At 34.4% G+C, this 18712-nt stretch overlaps 1 protein-coding gene across 2 annotated transcripts in view; it reads left to right on the top strand.

Annotated features, from left to right (window-relative positions):
- The window catches only part of DACH2 (dachshund family transcription factor 2), a 654283-nt gene that overhangs the window by 66209 nt on the left and 569362 nt on the right, over positions 1-18712 (top strand). The gene's annotated exons all lie outside the window — the stretch shown is intronic.

Consider the following 18712-nt stretch of genomic DNA (forward strand, 5'->3'; position numbering starts at 1 on the left):
TTAAGGAGACTAAAGAGAACTTTTATTTCTGTGGGTGATCGTGACATACGCATTTAAAAATGAAATGCTTATAGCCAGGACAACCTAAGTGTCCATCAGCAGATGAATGGATAAAGAAGATGTGGCACATATATACAGTGGAATATTACTCACCATAAAAAGGAATGAAATTGAGTTATTTGTAGTGAGGTAGATGGACTTAGAGTCTGTCATACAGAGTGAAATAAGTCAGAAAGAGAAAAACAAATACTGTATGCTAACACATATATATGGAATCTAAGAAAGAAAAGAAAAAAGGTCATGAACAACCTAGGGGTAAGACGGGAATAAAGACACAGACCTACTAGAGAATGGACTTGAGGATATGGGGAGGGGGAAGGGTAAGCTGTGACAAAGTGACAGAGTGGCATGGACATATATACACTACCAAATGTAAAATAGATAGTTAGTGGGAAGCAACCGCATAGCACAGGTAGATCAGCTTGGTGCTTTGTGACCGCCTAGAGTGGTGGGATAGGGAGGGTGGGAGGGAGATGCAAGAGGGAGGAGATATGAGGATATATGTATAGCTGACTCACTTTGTTATACAGCAAAAACTAACCCAACATTGTAAAGCAATTATACTCCAGTAAAGATGTTAAAAAAATAATTAAAAAATAAAAAATAAAATGCTTAATGGATTCATGAATAAATGGGAACAGATTTGTCTGTCAAAAATTAAATAGCAGTATTCTTTGACTAATATCAAAATCTAATCTAAAATAGTTTTAGCCATTTCATACAGGTGACATCTGTGCTTAAATATAATTTTTCTCTCCCTGTTCTGGCATGACTGTTAATTACTTACTCAATGTAGTTCAACATTTAGTTAATAAATATGTCAAGCTTTTACCATGGTGTTCTTTTTGCAGAGTTGTGAATTTGCAATTAGTTTTAGGTTTACAGCATAGTGACAGACAGTGCTGTATAAATAGAGGTTAAACACACAATTTACATATTAATTTCATGATTCATTTATTCAATGATTTATGTGGATATAGATTGTATTTAATCTCTGTGCTATAGTTGTTTCAGGCATGACGAACAGAATCACTATACTAGCAGAGAAGTAATGATGTCTATTGAACTATAGGAAGTTGAGAGGAAAATAAGAAACGTTTGGAAACACGATTCACTATCTTTAATACTCTCTGAGAGGCAAGTGAAAAGCAATAATGGATTTTTAAAAGGACCATGTCTGACAACACTGAGAGTGGGGGAGGAGGGAAGTTAACCAGCTAGCACAGTGTCTTGCACGTAGTAAGCACTGAAACATTTGTTAAATTGCAGTGACTTGAAGTTGAAGATCATGATATATTTTTAAGTCTGGATAAAACTTAAGTTAAACTTTGTGAAGTTGTAAGCAATTCTTTTTAACTGGCTTCTGTTAATTAACCTTGTTTCCTCATGACAAGTACCCCCATAGTTTTAGAATTCTCTTATCCATTCATGTACCTTTATTTGATATTCTTGGTCATATTGATGTAATGCTAAAATATAGATTACAGTAAGAGATTTTCTTTCTGCTTATTTGTATTTGAAATATTGATATATCTGAAGGGTTGAAATAGATTGCTTCATGTAATTAAAAAAAAGTTTGTAGTGAAGGTGGGTCAGCTTTAAATTGACCTACTTAAAGTTTTCAACATATTTCAAAAAAAGAACTATTTAAGATAGGTAAATTCTGTATATACACCTCTTTTTGCAATATCAAACCTTATGACAAAGCAGTTTAAATCAGATAAAACTTAATAGTTGTGGTAATATTCCTGGATCAGCTTGGGGTCTTCAAACTGACCTCATTTTGTTCCTTTTAAATAGGAACCGCACTATTGTGGAGAATCCTTAACTTAGTGCTGAGAGATTGAACTTGTTTTGTTCTCAAGAAGATCATGCCCTAAAAACCTGATATTCTCAAGGCCCTCTCCTATGTGAAGGTACAGATGTAAAACCCATTAATGCTCAGCAAGGACTGTGGAATGCTTTCACAGGTCACTGAGCTCGGTTCTCCCAATAGGTAAACTACTTTGGACATCTTTGTATTAACCATGTACTTTTTAAGTCACTAGGGTTAACATTTAGTGTAAGAATTGGAATTTTTGAAGTGAAATTCTAGTGGCATGAAATAATAACAAAACCCAGGAACCATTTATTTAATTTAATAAAATAAATCTATTCAGTATGCTTTTATTTAATCTCTTTTTTAATGCCAGGTTCTTTTACATAATCAAAAGATCTCATTTAATCCTCAAATACCCCCTCAATAAGGTATTATTACTTCCATTTTACAGATGAAAAATCTGAGCCTCTGAGAGATTAAGTGGCTTGCCCCATGGCCAATTCATGAGGATTAGAATCCAAATGGGGCCTCCAAAGACTTAACTTTTTCTTTCACATCATGTTGTTTCCTGTTAAGGGAAGGAGTTTATGTGTTTGCAAAGTTATCTGAAATATCCCAAGAAGTAAAAATGGAGTATCTAACCCAGGTGCTCAGTCTTCAGTCTTGGCAACATTGATTCCACTCTTAATGTTGCTCAGTCTAATAGTGTCTATGATGATTCCAGTAATTTTAGCTGATTTACTTAGTAGACAAAGTTGATTATTTCTATTGCCTGTGTTGCCTTTTGTTGGTTCAATTCCAATTATTTCTCAAGTTTGGAGTTCCCATATACTTCAGAAAAGTTCTAAGGGCCAAAAGAGCTGGCCCTTAGACCAATGACAATACATGTTCACACTTTTCCGCTCAGTAGTGTCTCAGTGCTTTTCTTGAATGCAGTGGTTTCTTTGATTTCACTCAAAAGTGATGAAAACCTGTTTCCAATAGAGATAATATACAAATCTGTGACCTGTGTTCAGTCCCTGGGGTAATCTAATGACTTAATACAGGGGGATATAGTGGAAAGTAAAGCCCTGGTATCACAACAACTGGGGTAAAGAAAACAGAAAATTTCACAAGCCAGTTCTTTGGTTCCTCTTCCCCTAATGGTTCTTATCTCATTTCTTCACTCCCGTATTCTATTGCCATGCTGCTTTCCAAAGAGTGAGGCAGGGATTAAGACTTGATTTCATCTGAAAACATCTTCTGACTACTTAAAATTCACAGCAAGAAGTGCCAGATTTAAAATTGTCAAAAGTGATTGACTAGGAATGGAGGGTGGAGAGGAATTCCTGGGAGGAAAATGCTTAATAGAGTATATGGCATTCTGGGGCCAATACTTGAAATGATAGCTATTTCCATTTGCTGAGCACTTAATGGGAACTTTTCAACTTTAGCAAATGGAGGAGAATAAAATAAGCCTCTTCCCATTAAGAAAACTTAGTTTATTATAGCCTTCTGCACTGTGAGCTGTCTTCTCAGCCAATGAGCAATGCCACCTAGAGCACGCATGTGGAGGAAAATTGAAGTAGGGTGAGTGAAGTGGTCATTTTTAACAGTAGATTGCCTAGAAAAAGGCAATTTGAACGAACAAGCAGGTATTCTTGGTAAGATTTCAAATATAAACACTTGAATGCTAAGGGCAGGAAAGGGTGCCAAGTCTTAAATATTCTTCTCCCATATAACCCCACAAAGCTGAATCAATTGCATTTCCATTTATTTAAATAATTTGCATACTATCAGCCATGTAGTCTCATCTTGGTTTATAAATGAGTTTCTTTTTTTCTTAATAGACATAGAGTTAAATCTCACTTTAAAATCCCTAGAAATTGTAATGTGATGAGTAGCTGACTATAGGGAGCAGGTGTCAAACAATATTTAAATGACATTCTCAACAAAATAAATATTGAACCACCCTGTCACTTTGGTGAGGGAATAATCTGCTCAAAAAAATCCCATTCATTGTATACCGCCTCTGACATTTGTTCTCAGGAATTATTTGCAGTTTATCTTATGAGCTGGAGCCTTTTATCAGCACAGCAGTTGAACTACAGTGTGAAAAAATGGTAATTGAGTATTTTATCAAATGCTTCTAACAAAATGGACTTTGCAAGTAGTAAATGAAGATTAAAACCATTGCTCGCAGGGATGAACAAATTGGAATGATTTATTATCTGAAGCATCAATATGTCATTGTTCAGAAATAAAATAAAAAGAAACAAACAACCCCAGCTCCCCTCCACATTAACATTCCCCTCCACCACCCCACTCCCAGAGATATGCACCCAAAAGACCCTTAGTTGTAGCCAAAGCAGTGAAGGTAAGTACATTTGAATTATTTGCGCTGGTGAAACCGCTAAAGAAAAAGACAGGAGAAAAAGCATCATAATAATAGGCCACCTGCTGCGGGACATTATGTAAGGAAAAGAGACAGTAATAAAAGAACCGTGTTAAAGGAAAGCAACTATAAATTTGTACTTCAGTGCTCCTGATTACAGAAAGAGGATTAAATATAATAAATGGGGCAATTTAGAAAAGTGAATTTACTGCTTATGTTAACACCTAAGTAGCCAATGCTTTTAAAGTGGGCTTTATCTCACTTATCTAAAATAGCTTTAAAGAATGATGTTAGAAGAATATGCATTGCAGGAGTGCTCAGTCTTAATTATTTTCATTTTGGGATGATTGGATTAAATGCAGCATGTCTGTGTATTCAGACTGTAGCCACCAAGTAGATTAACAACATGAAAATCATTCACAGGGAATTCATATGTTTTTCTCACATTTTATTAAATAAATATTCAGGTTTTTCTTTTTTAAGACCAAAGGTCAGAATTAAATTGAGTAAAAGAGAAACCTTTTTTGTGATAGTTCAAGCTACAAAAAATGGTGTTGTGTGACTCTGGGAATGTCATTGAATGAGAATGTTTAGCTTCCTTCCAGGATGCCAGCAGAATGCCATTGTCTTTGCAGTTCATTCTCTGTGTGAATCTAAGAGCTTACCACTCATGACTACTCACTAAGTACAAATCAAATGCGCTTACATCAGGTAGAAATTCAGGCTGGGGCCATTTAAGGCATGTGAAAAACAATTAGGTACAGCTCTTTTGGTTAGGATAAAGGAAGCTTTATTCTCTTCCTTCATTGCCCCCAAACTTCTATCTCTTTCAGATTTTTGGATATAAAATTCAAGAGGCAATTGATTGTTAACATGCCAAGCATAGAATAATTTTATAAAGAATTCATAAGTTGTTGAATAATATTTTAAAAAGTTAAAGAATCTTCTCCCTTGCAATCACGCACATGGAAACAAAACAATTTTCTGAATGTAGTTTTTGTATAATATATGCTTAAAATATTTATGTGATTTAGATATTGACAGCAACTTGAAAACTGAATTCATCCAGGTAGATGCACATAGATTTGAGTAAAGCTAGCAAATTTGTAGAAAAAACAAGATAAAATCAGATGTACTAACTTGCACCTGGGAGAGGACATTCTGAATTAATGAGAAGTTTGAGTTATAGGATATTCCTAAAAATTGCAATTATTAAAAAATAACAAAGGGACACATTTTGGAGTCCCCATATTGGAGGTGATGAATATGTTTGTTACCTTGATTGTGGTGATGGTAACATGAGTATATACATATGTCCAAACCAAATTGTATATATTATACCTCAATAAAACTGGGAGAAAAAAGAAATTATGTGCTTCACACGGAAACAAGCATTCATGTGTAAACCTATCGCAACATGAGGTATAAACACTACTACACTAGTACTCAATTCACCATATTCATTTGTGACATTGATGAAAAATTTGATCTTTCCAAACAAATTTTGGGTATGATTCTCCTTACAGACACAAAACCAAGAAGTTAGTTATATTTCTGCTGAGGAAAAAAATAAGTTGAATATTTTAATGTTAGCTGGTTAAAATTAGTAAGTCTTGGGAATTCCCTGGTGGGCCAGTGGTTAGGACTCGGCACTTTCACTGCCATGGCCTGGGTTCAATCCCTGGTCAGGGAACTAAGATCCCGCAAGCTGCTCGGCACGGCCAAAAAAAAAATTACTAAGTCTTATTACAAACTGCACTCTAAAAGTATTGGTAATCATGTCAAATATGTTTAAAAAATTAAATTTGAAATGACAATATTTTTCATGGACACTGAATATAAGCTCATTTATTACAATATTTTTTCAACGCTAAAAAGCCAAAAATAAAATCCATCATAGAACAGTGAAAGAAAAAACTACAATTTTTCATGTGCATTCAGTAACTGGAAATGCTCTTTTCTGACAGCTATTCTAAGGACTATTCTAATGAATAGATATTTATATACATTTGTTGTGGGACTGTGTTTAAGTAGCTTGTTTTCTCAAGTGGGTTAAGTCAGCTCACCTACCACTTTATTTGCACCTATACTAAGTTTTTGCAAACTTCATTCTTTGTTAGATAGGATAAAGATATTCAGTATTTTATTTGAGAAAAGTCAAGATTAAATCCTTTATATTAAAAGCTTGGTATCTCCAGCAGTTCTTTCCAATCCATGTTAAATTAGATAGGTTTAAACTCAACAGCTTTTAAAAACCTGAAGATGTTACAAAACTGTTCTCTTACAATTTAACCAACAGTGAGTTACTACAGGTAACAATGTAAAATTCTTTCACTAGATTTCTATTTTTATAAAAAATGGGAATATTAGAAATAGTATTATTGAAAGAGAGGTGTTATGGTGTTATAAAAAGATTGGTGAGCTGGACATTAGGAGATGTGAGTTCTGCTGCACGTTGGTCATGTGACTGGAGTAAGCTAACCTCTCTAAGCCTTTGTTGTCTTATTTGTGATACGAGAGAGACTTGATAGATTATTTCCTTTAACTCTTAACGATCTGTGACTTCCTGACCAGAAACTTAGCTCCTGTTTTATAGTTCATGGAACTGTGCTATATAGACTTGTCCCTCACTGTAAAGGTTTCTTTTGGGCTGGAGAAAAAGAATTCCCAAGTTCTCAGCTCTCTGTGGGAAATAGCCTTTATCATGATTTTTGCTGAAGTACAAACCTGGGGATAAGATAACAAGAGGGCTGTAACTAACATCTCTAGTCATAAAGGCGCATGAGGAGTTGAGAAGGGATGGATAATCTCCACGATCATTAGGTTCAAAGCCATCTTAAAAGTTTTACCTGATAAGCTCAGCATTGAAATGTACAGAGATCAGTGCATATTGTGGGGAGTGAATGTTAACAGTTCCTTGTACTTCCCATGTTTCAATAGAAGCGGTTACTTTTATAAATGAACACACGTAGGCAACACTACTGTGGGAAGGATGAGTGGTAAAACAGATTCTCTCAGTCTTCCTAGAGTGTAGGGGTCTCCTTAAGGGAACATTTATATTTATCTCCAATAGTGCCTGTTGTATTAACTTTCTAAAAGACTAGTGTCACTCTGTATTTTAAAAGACTTGTTACCACTTCCCCCCCCTTTCAGTTGCTGACCAAGTTGCCTAAAACAAAGGCAAAACGTGAAGGTTATCAAAAACAGAAAACATTACCTAATTTTTGTCTTTGGTAATCAGAGTTTTTAAAAAATTCAACCTCGAAACAGAATTCCAATAACATTACTGCTTTATTTTTTGAATAAGTACTAGCTGACTAAAGGTAATTTGATGGACATGTCCTGTCTTTGAACCAATATTTTGAATGTTGAATCAGCACATTTGTGCACAGTATAAAATCGGAGAATAAACAAAGCATTAATTGTGCATTTCTGTTTCTTTAGCTAGCACACTTCTAGAGTCATTGGTAGTCTAGTAACTTTGCATCTTATGAAAAAAGTGGTGCCTGCTACAGTGTGGTCCACAGATGCTGAGATCAGAGAGAAAGAAGACGCATTTTACTATCTTAAAGAGAAACTTTGGTAGAGGGGAGATTTTCTTTTAAAGGTAGGTGAACGCGGAGATTGGAATGGAAATATGTCTGGAGTATGGCAGAACTATCTACACAGTACACATAAATAACATGATCATACCTATTTATGTATATTATGTAGATAATATTAGTTATCAATACATTTATACATATGATCATGTTATCTATGTGTATAATGTAAATAGTATAATGTATATCTATATATGTAAAAATTAAATTTGTGTGTGTGTGAGTATATGAAAGGAATTATTTCTTATTCTGTCTGTAAAACTAATGGGATTTCAACTAACAAAATGAAGCTATGTCCAAAGCTATGACTTGGGTTTAGAGGAAAAGCAGGTTCTAGGCAAATGGTTTTCAAACTATCATGGATCAGAAACTCCTGGAAGTCTTGTTAAAACACAGATTGCTGAGCCCCACCCCTTCTTCCTGATTTGGTAAGTGTCCTGTGGGACCAAGAATTTGTGTTTCTAACAAGTTCCCAGGTGATGCTGATATCACTGGTCTGGGGATCACACTGTTCTAGAATCAATCTACTAGATTTTTCTTTCATATCCAATCTATCTTAACTCTGTAGGAAACAAGGACGGGTGCTAGGGTCAACTCAACTATAGGTAATGAAATGATTTTAAACAATTAAGTTCCAGAACCTCCCTGAACCTTTGTTTCCTCATGCATAGAATGAAGAGATTAGACCTGCATAATTTTGAAGGCCATTACAACACTGAAATTCTTAAAAAAAAGAGAGATAATGACAATTGATAATATCAAAGTATATAATTTTACTATAATATATGGTTTCATGAAGTGGTTTATGCAATGTATTTCATGTAAATTTGTAGCATGATCTGGAGGCACCATAGCTTAATAGTTAAAAGTGTAGGTTCTGGAACAGACTGCCTGAATTTGAGTGCTGGCTTTGCTGCTAACTTGCAACGTGAGCTTGGGCATGTTACTTAACTTCTCTGTTTCTCAGTTTTTTCAACATGTTATGTGGTTCCTACCTCATGGAATTGTAAAGAATAAATTATATTATCCATGTAAAAGTGAATAAAATAATTTCCTGATGGTCAATAGGTGCCATATAACTATCAGTTACTAATATTATTAGCCAGTTATATAAATTTATCTCTACAAAATATTTTATGGAATATTGAACTAATTTTTCTTTTTTTGTCTTTGATATTCAATATCTCCTTTAGATAAAAAATAATTTAGATAGTAGTCTGAAATAATCATAATCATGCAGCTCAGATTACTTTCTAAATTATTTTTCTAAATGTTTAAGGCCAAATTTAAATCAATTCAATTTGTTTGATTATTTTTATATTGATGAATGATCATGAGTTTACACTAATGATTAGCCTTGCTTTCGATTTGTAATTTTTGAAAGGAATATATCATTCATTGCTGTGGATGAAACCTTCTGTATGCATATACTGAATATTCAGTATCTAAATTTTAGAGAATATTCCGCTAAGTTCTAGAAGACAAATTGAGATAAGTGAACATAACTTTATTCATTAGAACTTCCTATACTGTTGAGATGTGTGTTCATATGAAGGTCTGTGAAGGAAAGAATCTATTTAAGTATAAATAAATATAAATCTGCAGACTGTCTTGACTGTTTTGTCATGGAGAAGTCTGAAATCTGAAATTTTCAAAAGTTACAGATTCTTTTAAAATATTGTGTTTCTTGAAAATCGGTACCTGAAGTGGAGACTAATGATTGAACGCCTTCTCAAAGATGAATTCATATGTTTTCTCATGTCAGTTTTCCCTGTGTGTCATTAGTCTATTCATTTAGTCATTTTAGGCCTAAGTCACCTCATTTGTAAAATGTGGTCAGAATCAATGGTTTTAAGATCACTTTCAGCCATTATGTTCTGTGATTCTTTTACTATTAGTACTATGAGAAAGTCATTAGAGTAGTGTGCCAAATAGAGATTGTTCATATTCATTGTCTTAATGTTTTAAAACCATTCCTGGCTTAGTATGTTAAGCATATACCCCCACTTTTTGGCACTAAATGTTATAGTTAGATTCATTGTTGACCTAAATTTCACCATACATCGTCTTCATGACTAATATAGGTAAAACAAGTGCTTATTACATTAATGTCACAGACCACAGCCTGCCAGGTTAAATTCTGACAGCAGAAAATTTGAGGTCAGTCAGAAGGAGAAGAGAGAGAGAAAGGACCTAAGAAAATATTTGAAGAGGTAATAGCTGAAAACTTCTCTAACATGGGAAAGGAAACAGTCACCCAAGTCCAGGAAGTACAGGGAGTCCCAGGCAGGATAAACCCAAAGAGGAATATGGCAACACACATAGCAATCAAATTGACAAAAATTAAAGACAAAGAAAAAACATTAAAAGCAACAAGGGAAAAGTGACATATAACATACAAGGGAACTCTCATAACGTTATCAGCTTATTTCTCAGCAGAAATGTATTGGGGGGAACAGTAGTGGATGAGAACAATTGACAGGGAAAACAGATAACTAGAAACATAAGGACATTTTTTTTTCTTTCAAGGAAATTAATGATTTCATCTCTGTGGATGAAAAGAGTTGGGTTAAGTTCATTTTATCATGTGTGAAACTGTAATAATAGATTTTATTGCTTTATTCATCTAGTGGAAATGTAATAATCTCAAATTTCTTTAGTTCCTTGAGAAAAGCTAGTGTGCAAATTAAAAGTAATTATAGTGAGTGGCAGCTAACATTTAGTGAATTCTTACTATGTGCTCGGAATTCTTCTAAGTGCTTTATATATATATACATGTATATATGTGTATATATATATATATATATATATATTTTTTTTTTTTTTTTTTTTTTTTTTTGCAGTACGCGGGCCTCTCACTGTTGTGGCCTCTCCCATTGTGGAGAACAGGCTCCGGACGTGCAGGCTCAGCAGCCATGGCTCATGGGCCCAGCCGCTCTGTGGCATGTGGGATCTTCCCAGACAGGGGCACAAACCCGTGTCCCCTGCATCGGCAGGCGAACTCTCAACCAGTGCGCCATCAGGGAAGCCCTATATATTGACTCATATAATTCTCACAACAACCTTTGTGTTAGGTACTATTATTATCCCTGTTTTTCAGCTGAGGCACAAAGAAGCTAAGCAATTTGACCCATCTCACATGGCAAGTAAACAGTGAAGCTTAATTGAGGACCTAATAATATACTAGTGATAAGAAATACTCCTTAGAGACTTATTACTAGGTGCAAAATTACCTTCTTACTCAAAGCTACCTGAGCCAAATATACAGTAATAGTAGAGATAATTTTTTAAGAATAAGTTTACAAAACAAAACAATGATGATTCCTCAAAATCAATACATAAGCTTTATCTAGGAGGGAAGTTGAAGGTGTGGTTAGGCTGTCCTAGAGGTTTGTGCTATGCGCTCTATTGTTGCTGTCTTTGGAGAAATGTAAGTGTTGGTGAAAGCCTTTTGGCTTATCACCATATTTGGCTTGAACTTTAGCAGCCAAACCCTACATACCACATAAAGGGACAATCTACTGCCATGTATTTTAGTGACTCTGCCAGTAGTCTGCTTATTTTTTTAAAAAATGTAAGTTCTGATAACACAGATAATCAAAATTCACAATTCAGAGAATAATCTGGTCTTCTGTAAGGGCTGGGAGAAAATTTTCTGCCCCATATAAAGAACTCAACAATTCACTGGATGCATTATCCTTTTTAATATCCTCAATCCATAGAACCTGATATCTTCTTTTACCAAAGGCAGAACTAAAACCTAAAACTATTAAAATGGGACAAAGTTTATGTAGAAATGAAATGTTAGGCATCAACATTCTTAACTGTACAGCAGAATGGGCTGAAATTATAGAACTTAATCATTGCTCTCTAATGAGGTTCTTTAAGATTTGTCATTTTGTGTTAAAAATTACTCTCAGACTTTTAAGTCTTTGCTGTTTGGTTGTATATATATACTATTATTATCTATTAGGTTTGAATTTTTAAGCTAATGGAATGATTGTTTCTAAATATAAGGCTTTCAGAAAAGTGAATAGGTATTAATTCTCCACTCACTCCTCTAAGTGGAAAACAACCTAAGATGAAATTCATCTTTTAATTATATTTTTTCTTAAAAAATTAATGAACTCTCACATCTATTTTCTAACTTATATTCAGAAAATTCTTCAATTGGGTAAAGTTGAGTTGAGGTGGGAATGCATGCAGATTGTAGAAATTCATGTTTTCAATTGGGTGTATTTTGGTCAACACAAAGTTGAATGACTTATAGAGCTTTGAAGGCTGATATTGGAACCTAATGCTGATGATCCTTAGACTTTGGTACAAAATATGACTGAATAGTAAAACCATTGTTTCTACACTGATACTGAATACAGAAAAGAAACAACACATAGATTTCTTTTTGAGACTATAGCAGGGGACCTGTGATAATGAAGCAAGTTGGAGGGAAAATGAGACAATGATTATTAAGTAAATTTCTCCATATACATACTTGAGAATAGCTCACTCTATATAAAATAGTTATGAATCACATGTAATTTGCCAGCACCTCTAAAAGTCATTTGGATTACAAGACATAGTTAGTTAGAAGTTGGATTAATTTCAGGTCAGATTTTTCTATAAATTTATAAGTTTACTTCCTCAGTAGTCATTGATTCTGATGCTTCAAAACCACAAGAACGTAAAAATCTCTTCACTCTTCATACTTGCACATGTTTTAGCAATTTTTTTTCTAACTCATTGATTATCACTCTTGCCAAGTGCATTATTATATTTGGATAATAGGAAGACAGGGTGTAGACTCAACAGTATTTGAAGTATTGTTTTCCATTTGATTTGACAATGTGCAGATTTCATCTGTTTCACTTTTAACATGTGAGTGAATACAGATATCCTTTTTGGGTGCTTATACGTTCCCCAAAGAGGGAGATATCTCCCCTTTTTAAAAAAAGCATCAAAATAAATCAAATTAATATTTAGACAAATGTCTAAAAAAACCTTCAATTTGCATAAATAAATTAATAAACCAATTAACTATTTCTTGGTTGTCTACTATGTGTCCACTCTATAATAGATATTGTAGGGGACATTTATAAGAAATATAAGATGTTTGGGCACTCACACAGCTTATAGGCTCCTGTAGGAGTCAAGACACACAAAAAAGACTACACAACAGCCCGATAGCAAGTAAGTGCAAAATTGTATACTATGGAGAAGAAGTGCTCTAGGAGGACAGAGAAGAGATAGTCTCATCAAGACCCCTCAAAAATTAGTTTGTTTGACTCGCTGTGTTAATGCTGTCCTTTTCTGTTGATGCTGTTCAGCTCCTCAATATTTCCTGCCCCACCCCCTGCTCAAATTTCTACTTGCAGTATTTTAAGGCTAATTCAAATATTACCCTTTCCTTGAGTCCCCCCAGTTAGATTTGATTTTTCCCTTTTCTGTGTGTAGAATATTGTAACACAATGTTTCTAATATTTTGTTTGTCTCTAGTGCCTATCACAGTGCTTTGCTCATAATAGAATTTCAATATATGTTTGCTCAATGGAATTGTTATTAAAGATGGGAACTGTATAGAAGCTGAGCCCTGAGAGATGAGTAGGAATTGGTTAAGCAGAGAAAAGTAAGGAATACAGTTATGGGGGTGCAATTGAATTTAGCAATGTTATAAGCAGTAGAAAAGTGCATTCTAAAATATAGTTTTATTTGAGTATAATAAAGGTATTTTTACACTTTCCATTGTATTCCCCAGAACCAATGGCTATCAGTGTAAGAGCTAAGATATGCTACCTCAAATTTTATTATGCCCTTGTTAAAATAGTTTTACAAAAAGGCTTAGTGGGCTTCCCTGGTGGCGCAGTGGTTGAGAGTCCGTCTGCCAATGCAGGGGACACGGGTTCTTGCCCCGGTCCGGGAAGATCCCACATGCCACGGAGTGGCTGCGCCCGTGAGCCATGGCCGCTGAGCCTGCGCGTCCAGAGCCTGTGCTCCACAACGGGAGAGGCCACAACAGTGAGAGGCCCGTGTACCGCATAAAAAAAAAAAAAAAAAAAGGCTTGGTGTGTTTTTAATTATCCTTCTTAAAATAATACCTATGATGTTAAATATATTATTTTAATGGAAGAGGGCATTTTGAGAAGAGTGGGGAATAAAGTAAAAGATGATAAAATTTAACTTGGATTAAGAGAGAACTTAAGAGTAAATGATAAGAAAGTTAAGTTTATTGTAGAGGTCACTCTGAAGGTAGCTAGAGTATAGAGGTAAAACAACTCAAAAAAAAAAAGAAAGAACATGAGGAAAACTGCCTTGTGTGAGCATTACTAAGATAGTTTGGATTGAGAAAGATTGGACACCTAATTAAAGGGTTGGAAAGATATCTAGTTATTTCTGATGCAGAGTGAAAATGACATAAACCTGTACCATTGAAGAGCAACTAGGTTTGGATTGCTGTCAAGTTGAATTGTATGGATCAATTCAGAAGTCAACTCAAGTGAGGTGGTGTGCATCAGAGAAAAGTCCCTGCAAAGATTTGCTTGATAATTCCATATCATAAGGTCAGATGAAAATCTTTTTTGAATAAACAAAATCTTTCCCTAACATAGTAAATACTTCGAGACTCAATTGGATAATGTAGCTTTTATCAATATATCAGCAAGTCTGTGGCTCTCTTGGTTTTGTGTATCAGTTGTAATAATTTTTTGGGGGGGGAGAGGACTAAAGATTTTGACTGCTGACAGGACCACAAAAGAGCTTCCCTCCACTCCAAGTGGTTGTCTTCCTCTCTAACAAAGATGACATCCAAAGAGGGGATATACAAATGACCCCATGCCACTCAACAGACAAACCAATTATTTGATAATAGAGAGATTTTTTAAAACTATGCATTCATGTCTCTGTTACCATTCATAAACCTTTTTATACTGCCCCAGTTATCTGTATATGTATTTTAGGAAAACAAAATTATAGAAATAAAAAGTTATATGTTTTTACAAGTAATATATAGTTATATCTGTCTTTCAATAGGTCTTATTACTTCACTTTTGCTTTCAATTAGCCCTATACATTAATTTCCTATTTGTTTATGAAAGAATGAGCATTTCCTTTTTTTCTGAAATCTCCTACTATATTTGAATAGGATGCTCAGCCAACTTTCCTAGGATTTCTACTACTTACTGGTTGTTAGTTACAACTCAGTTCTAATTTACTCAGTCAATTTTAATGCACTCTTTTTGACCTCTATTTAACACACTTAAATTGTTATATATTAAGTGATGCCTTAGTCAGTGTGCTAAAAGAATACACATATTCCTATTGGTCCCTACTGAGAACACACACTATAGCTAATAAGTGGGAAAGGTCTCCTTTAAAACAAATATTCCATCAAATAACATAGAAAATTACTAAAAAGAGTTTCAGCATATCACCATTTAGATTTTCTTCAGATTAAAAACAAAAGCATGTTTTTGATATAAAGTTAGTCAATATGGGATATGATTTTTGAGAGATCTATATTATTATGGTACTGTGGGAAATAAAAAAGATTAGTTCACCTGCAAACAAGCCATGCTCTCGATATCAGTAACCTTTGGGAAAATCAGAAATGTTTAGCATTTCCAAATTTTATGATTCTGGTTTAATAGGGTTACACCCAGATTCATATTTAAGAGAAACCCTTTAGGTCATAAAAATAATATGCTTATTATTTTTCACAGTTGATTCTAATGTTTAGAACACTTTCTTTTGATCTTTACAGAATGTGCATTTTAGATCTAGGCATCCTATTTTGGTATTTTTATATTTTTCCTTTAGAGAATATTATTCGAGTGCATCATGCACCAGAAGTTCCAAGGTCAGCATTACTTCACAGTTGTAATAGTTCCAACAGAAAGATAAATATATATCGACTGAGGCTGGAGTTCCAGTTCTTTCATTTGCTGAAGGTCAACAGCCTCTTAGAGGTACTTTCTAACCTTCAAATGTCTATAGGTTAAATTACTGATGAATCACTGCACTTTTCTAAATGGAGGAAACCTACATTGCACTGGGAAGCAGCCCGATATATTGTCTTTTGACTGATGTAATTCTGAACAAGATGGGAAGCAATTTCAATTCAGGCCCAGTTCCAAAACTTTATGGAAATGACTGTAAAACTGACCACTCAGGCTGAATATACTGGCCAAAAAATGACTTAGTGGCACCATTTCTTTTACAAACGTTGTCTTAGGATAGATTTAGAATGAGCTGACAATTTAAATTCTCAATCATGTAAAGATTTTAAATTATGTAATTACTGAAGGCATATAGTATTTAAAAGACTGGGAGTGTTGGGGAAAGAATTAATTAATAAAAACAATAAAGGGCATCACAAAAGAGGGTAATATAAAAACCATCTTCAGTGAATACAAAATGATTTGAGGCTTGAGGTAATTATGTAGCACAGAGTATTGAAGGCAGCACAGCAGGACATAGTAAAACTAAATGAGACACGACTTTGCACATTTCTACTGGCATGTTTTAGAGAATTTGATCCCTGCAGGTCAGGGTTGAAAGAACTAAACAGGCAGAATAAAGAAGAATGCATTGCAGCTGGTGAATTCTTTTCCTCCTGGTTTACATATAATGAAATAATACATCACAAAGGGTTTAAACCACAAACCTTATTGTATAATATAAAACTTCTTTGTAGCTTAGTAAAATTTCTATTATAGAAAGTTGATACCACAACACCATTTTGATACTGTCCTTTCAAAAATGATTTCATGTTAAATTATTTAAATTTTAATTATAGATGATACTAATTTAGAATCAATTAAAATCTTGGATGGAATAATAATTTAAAATAACTTTTTGTAAACTTTTTATTTTATATTGGAGTATAGTTGATTAACAATGTTGTGATAGTTTCAGGTGTACAGCAAAGTGATTTAGTTATACATATACATGTATTTATTCTTTTTCAAATTCTTTTCCATTTAGGTTATTACATAATACTGAGCAGAGTAGGTTGGTTATCCATTTTAAATATAGCAGTATGTACATGTCAGTCTCAAACTCCCTGACTATTCCTTCCCCCTATCTTTCCCCCCGGTAACCATAGTTTGTTCTCTAAGTCTGTGAGTCTGTTTCTGTTTTGTAAATAAGTTCATTTGTATCATTTCTTTTTAGACTCTGCATATAAGTGTTATCATATGGTATTTCTCTTTCTCTTTCTGGCTTACTTTCACTCAGTATGACAATCTCTAGGTCCATCCATGTTGCTGCAAATGGCACTCTTTCTTTCTTTTTAATGACTGAGTAATATTTCATTGTATATAGGTACCACATCTTCTTTATCAATTCATATGTCAATGGACATTTAGGTTGTTTCCATGTCTTGGCTATTGTAAACAGTGCCCCAATGAACATAGGGGTGCATGTATCCTTTCAGACCATGTTTTTCCCCAGATGTATGCCCAGGAGTGGGATTGCAGGATCATATAGTAGCTCTATTTTTTTGAGGCCTTTTGTCTCCTTAGGTAGGTTTATTCCTAGGTATTTTATTCTTTTTGATGGGATTGCTTCTTGAATTTCTCTTTCTGATCTTTCCTTTTTAGTTTATAGAAATGCAACTGATTTCTGTGCATAAATTTTGTAACCTGCAACTTTACCAAATTCATCAATGAGCTCTAGTAGTTTTCTGGTAGCATCTGTAGGATTTTCTATGTATAGTATTATGTCATCTGAAAACAGTGACAGTTTAGCTTCTCCTTTTCCAATTTGAATTCCTTGTTTCTTTTTCTTCTCTGATTGCCATAGCTAGGACCTCCAAAACTATGTTGATAATAGTGGTGAGAGCTCTCAGCTTTTCATCATTGAGTATGATGTTAGCTGTAGGTTTGCCATATATGGCCTTTATTATGTTGACGTATGTCCCCTCTATGTCTACTTTCTGGAGAGTTTTTATCGTAAATTGGTGCTGAATTTTGTCAAGAACTTTTTCTGCATCTATCGAGATGATCATATGGATTTTATTCTTCAATTTGTTGATATGGTGTATCACATTGATTGACTTGAGGATACTGAAAAATCCTTGCATCCCTGGGATAAATCCCACTTGCTCATGGAGTATGATCCTTTTAATGTATTGTTGGATTCAGATTGCTAGTATTTTGTTGAGGATTTTTCCATCAATGTTCATCAGTGACATTGGCCTGTAGTTTTCTTTTTTTGTGGTATCTTTTTTTTTTTAAACATCTTTACTGGAGTATAATTGCTTTACAGTGTTGTGTTAGTTTCTGCTGTATAACAAAGTGAATCAGCTACATGTATACATATATACCCATATCCCCTCCCTCTTGCATCTCCCTCCCACCCTCCCTATCCCATGCCTCTAGGTGGTCACAAAGCACCGAGCTGATCTCCTTGTGCGATGCAGCTGCTTCCCACTAGCCATCTATTTTACATTTGGTAGTGTATATATGTCAATGCTACTCTCTCACTTCATCCCAGCTTACCCATCCCTCTCTCTGTGTCCTCAAGTCCATTTTCTACATCTGCATCTTTATTCCAGTCCTGCAGCTAGCTTTGTCAGAACGATTTTTTTTTTTAGATTCCATATATATGTGTTAGCATATTGTATTTGTTTTTCTCCTTCTGTCTCACTTCACTCTGTATGACAGTCTCTAGGTCCATCCACCTCACTACAAATAACTCAATTTCATTTTTCAACAGCTGAGTAATATTCCATTGTATATATGTGCCACATCTTCTTTATCCTTTCATCTGTCGATGGACACATAGGTTGCTTCCATGTCCTGGCTATTGTAAATAGTGCTGCAATGAACATTGTGGTACATGTCTCTTTTTGAATTATGGTTA

The sequence above is a fragment of the Phocoena sinus genome, chromosome X (genome assembly GCF_008692025.1).
Source record: "Phocoena sinus isolate mPhoSin1 chromosome X, mPhoSin1.pri, whole genome shotgun sequence".
Taxonomy (NCBI): domain Eukaryota; kingdom Metazoa; phylum Chordata; class Mammalia; order Artiodactyla; family Phocoenidae; genus Phocoena; species Phocoena sinus.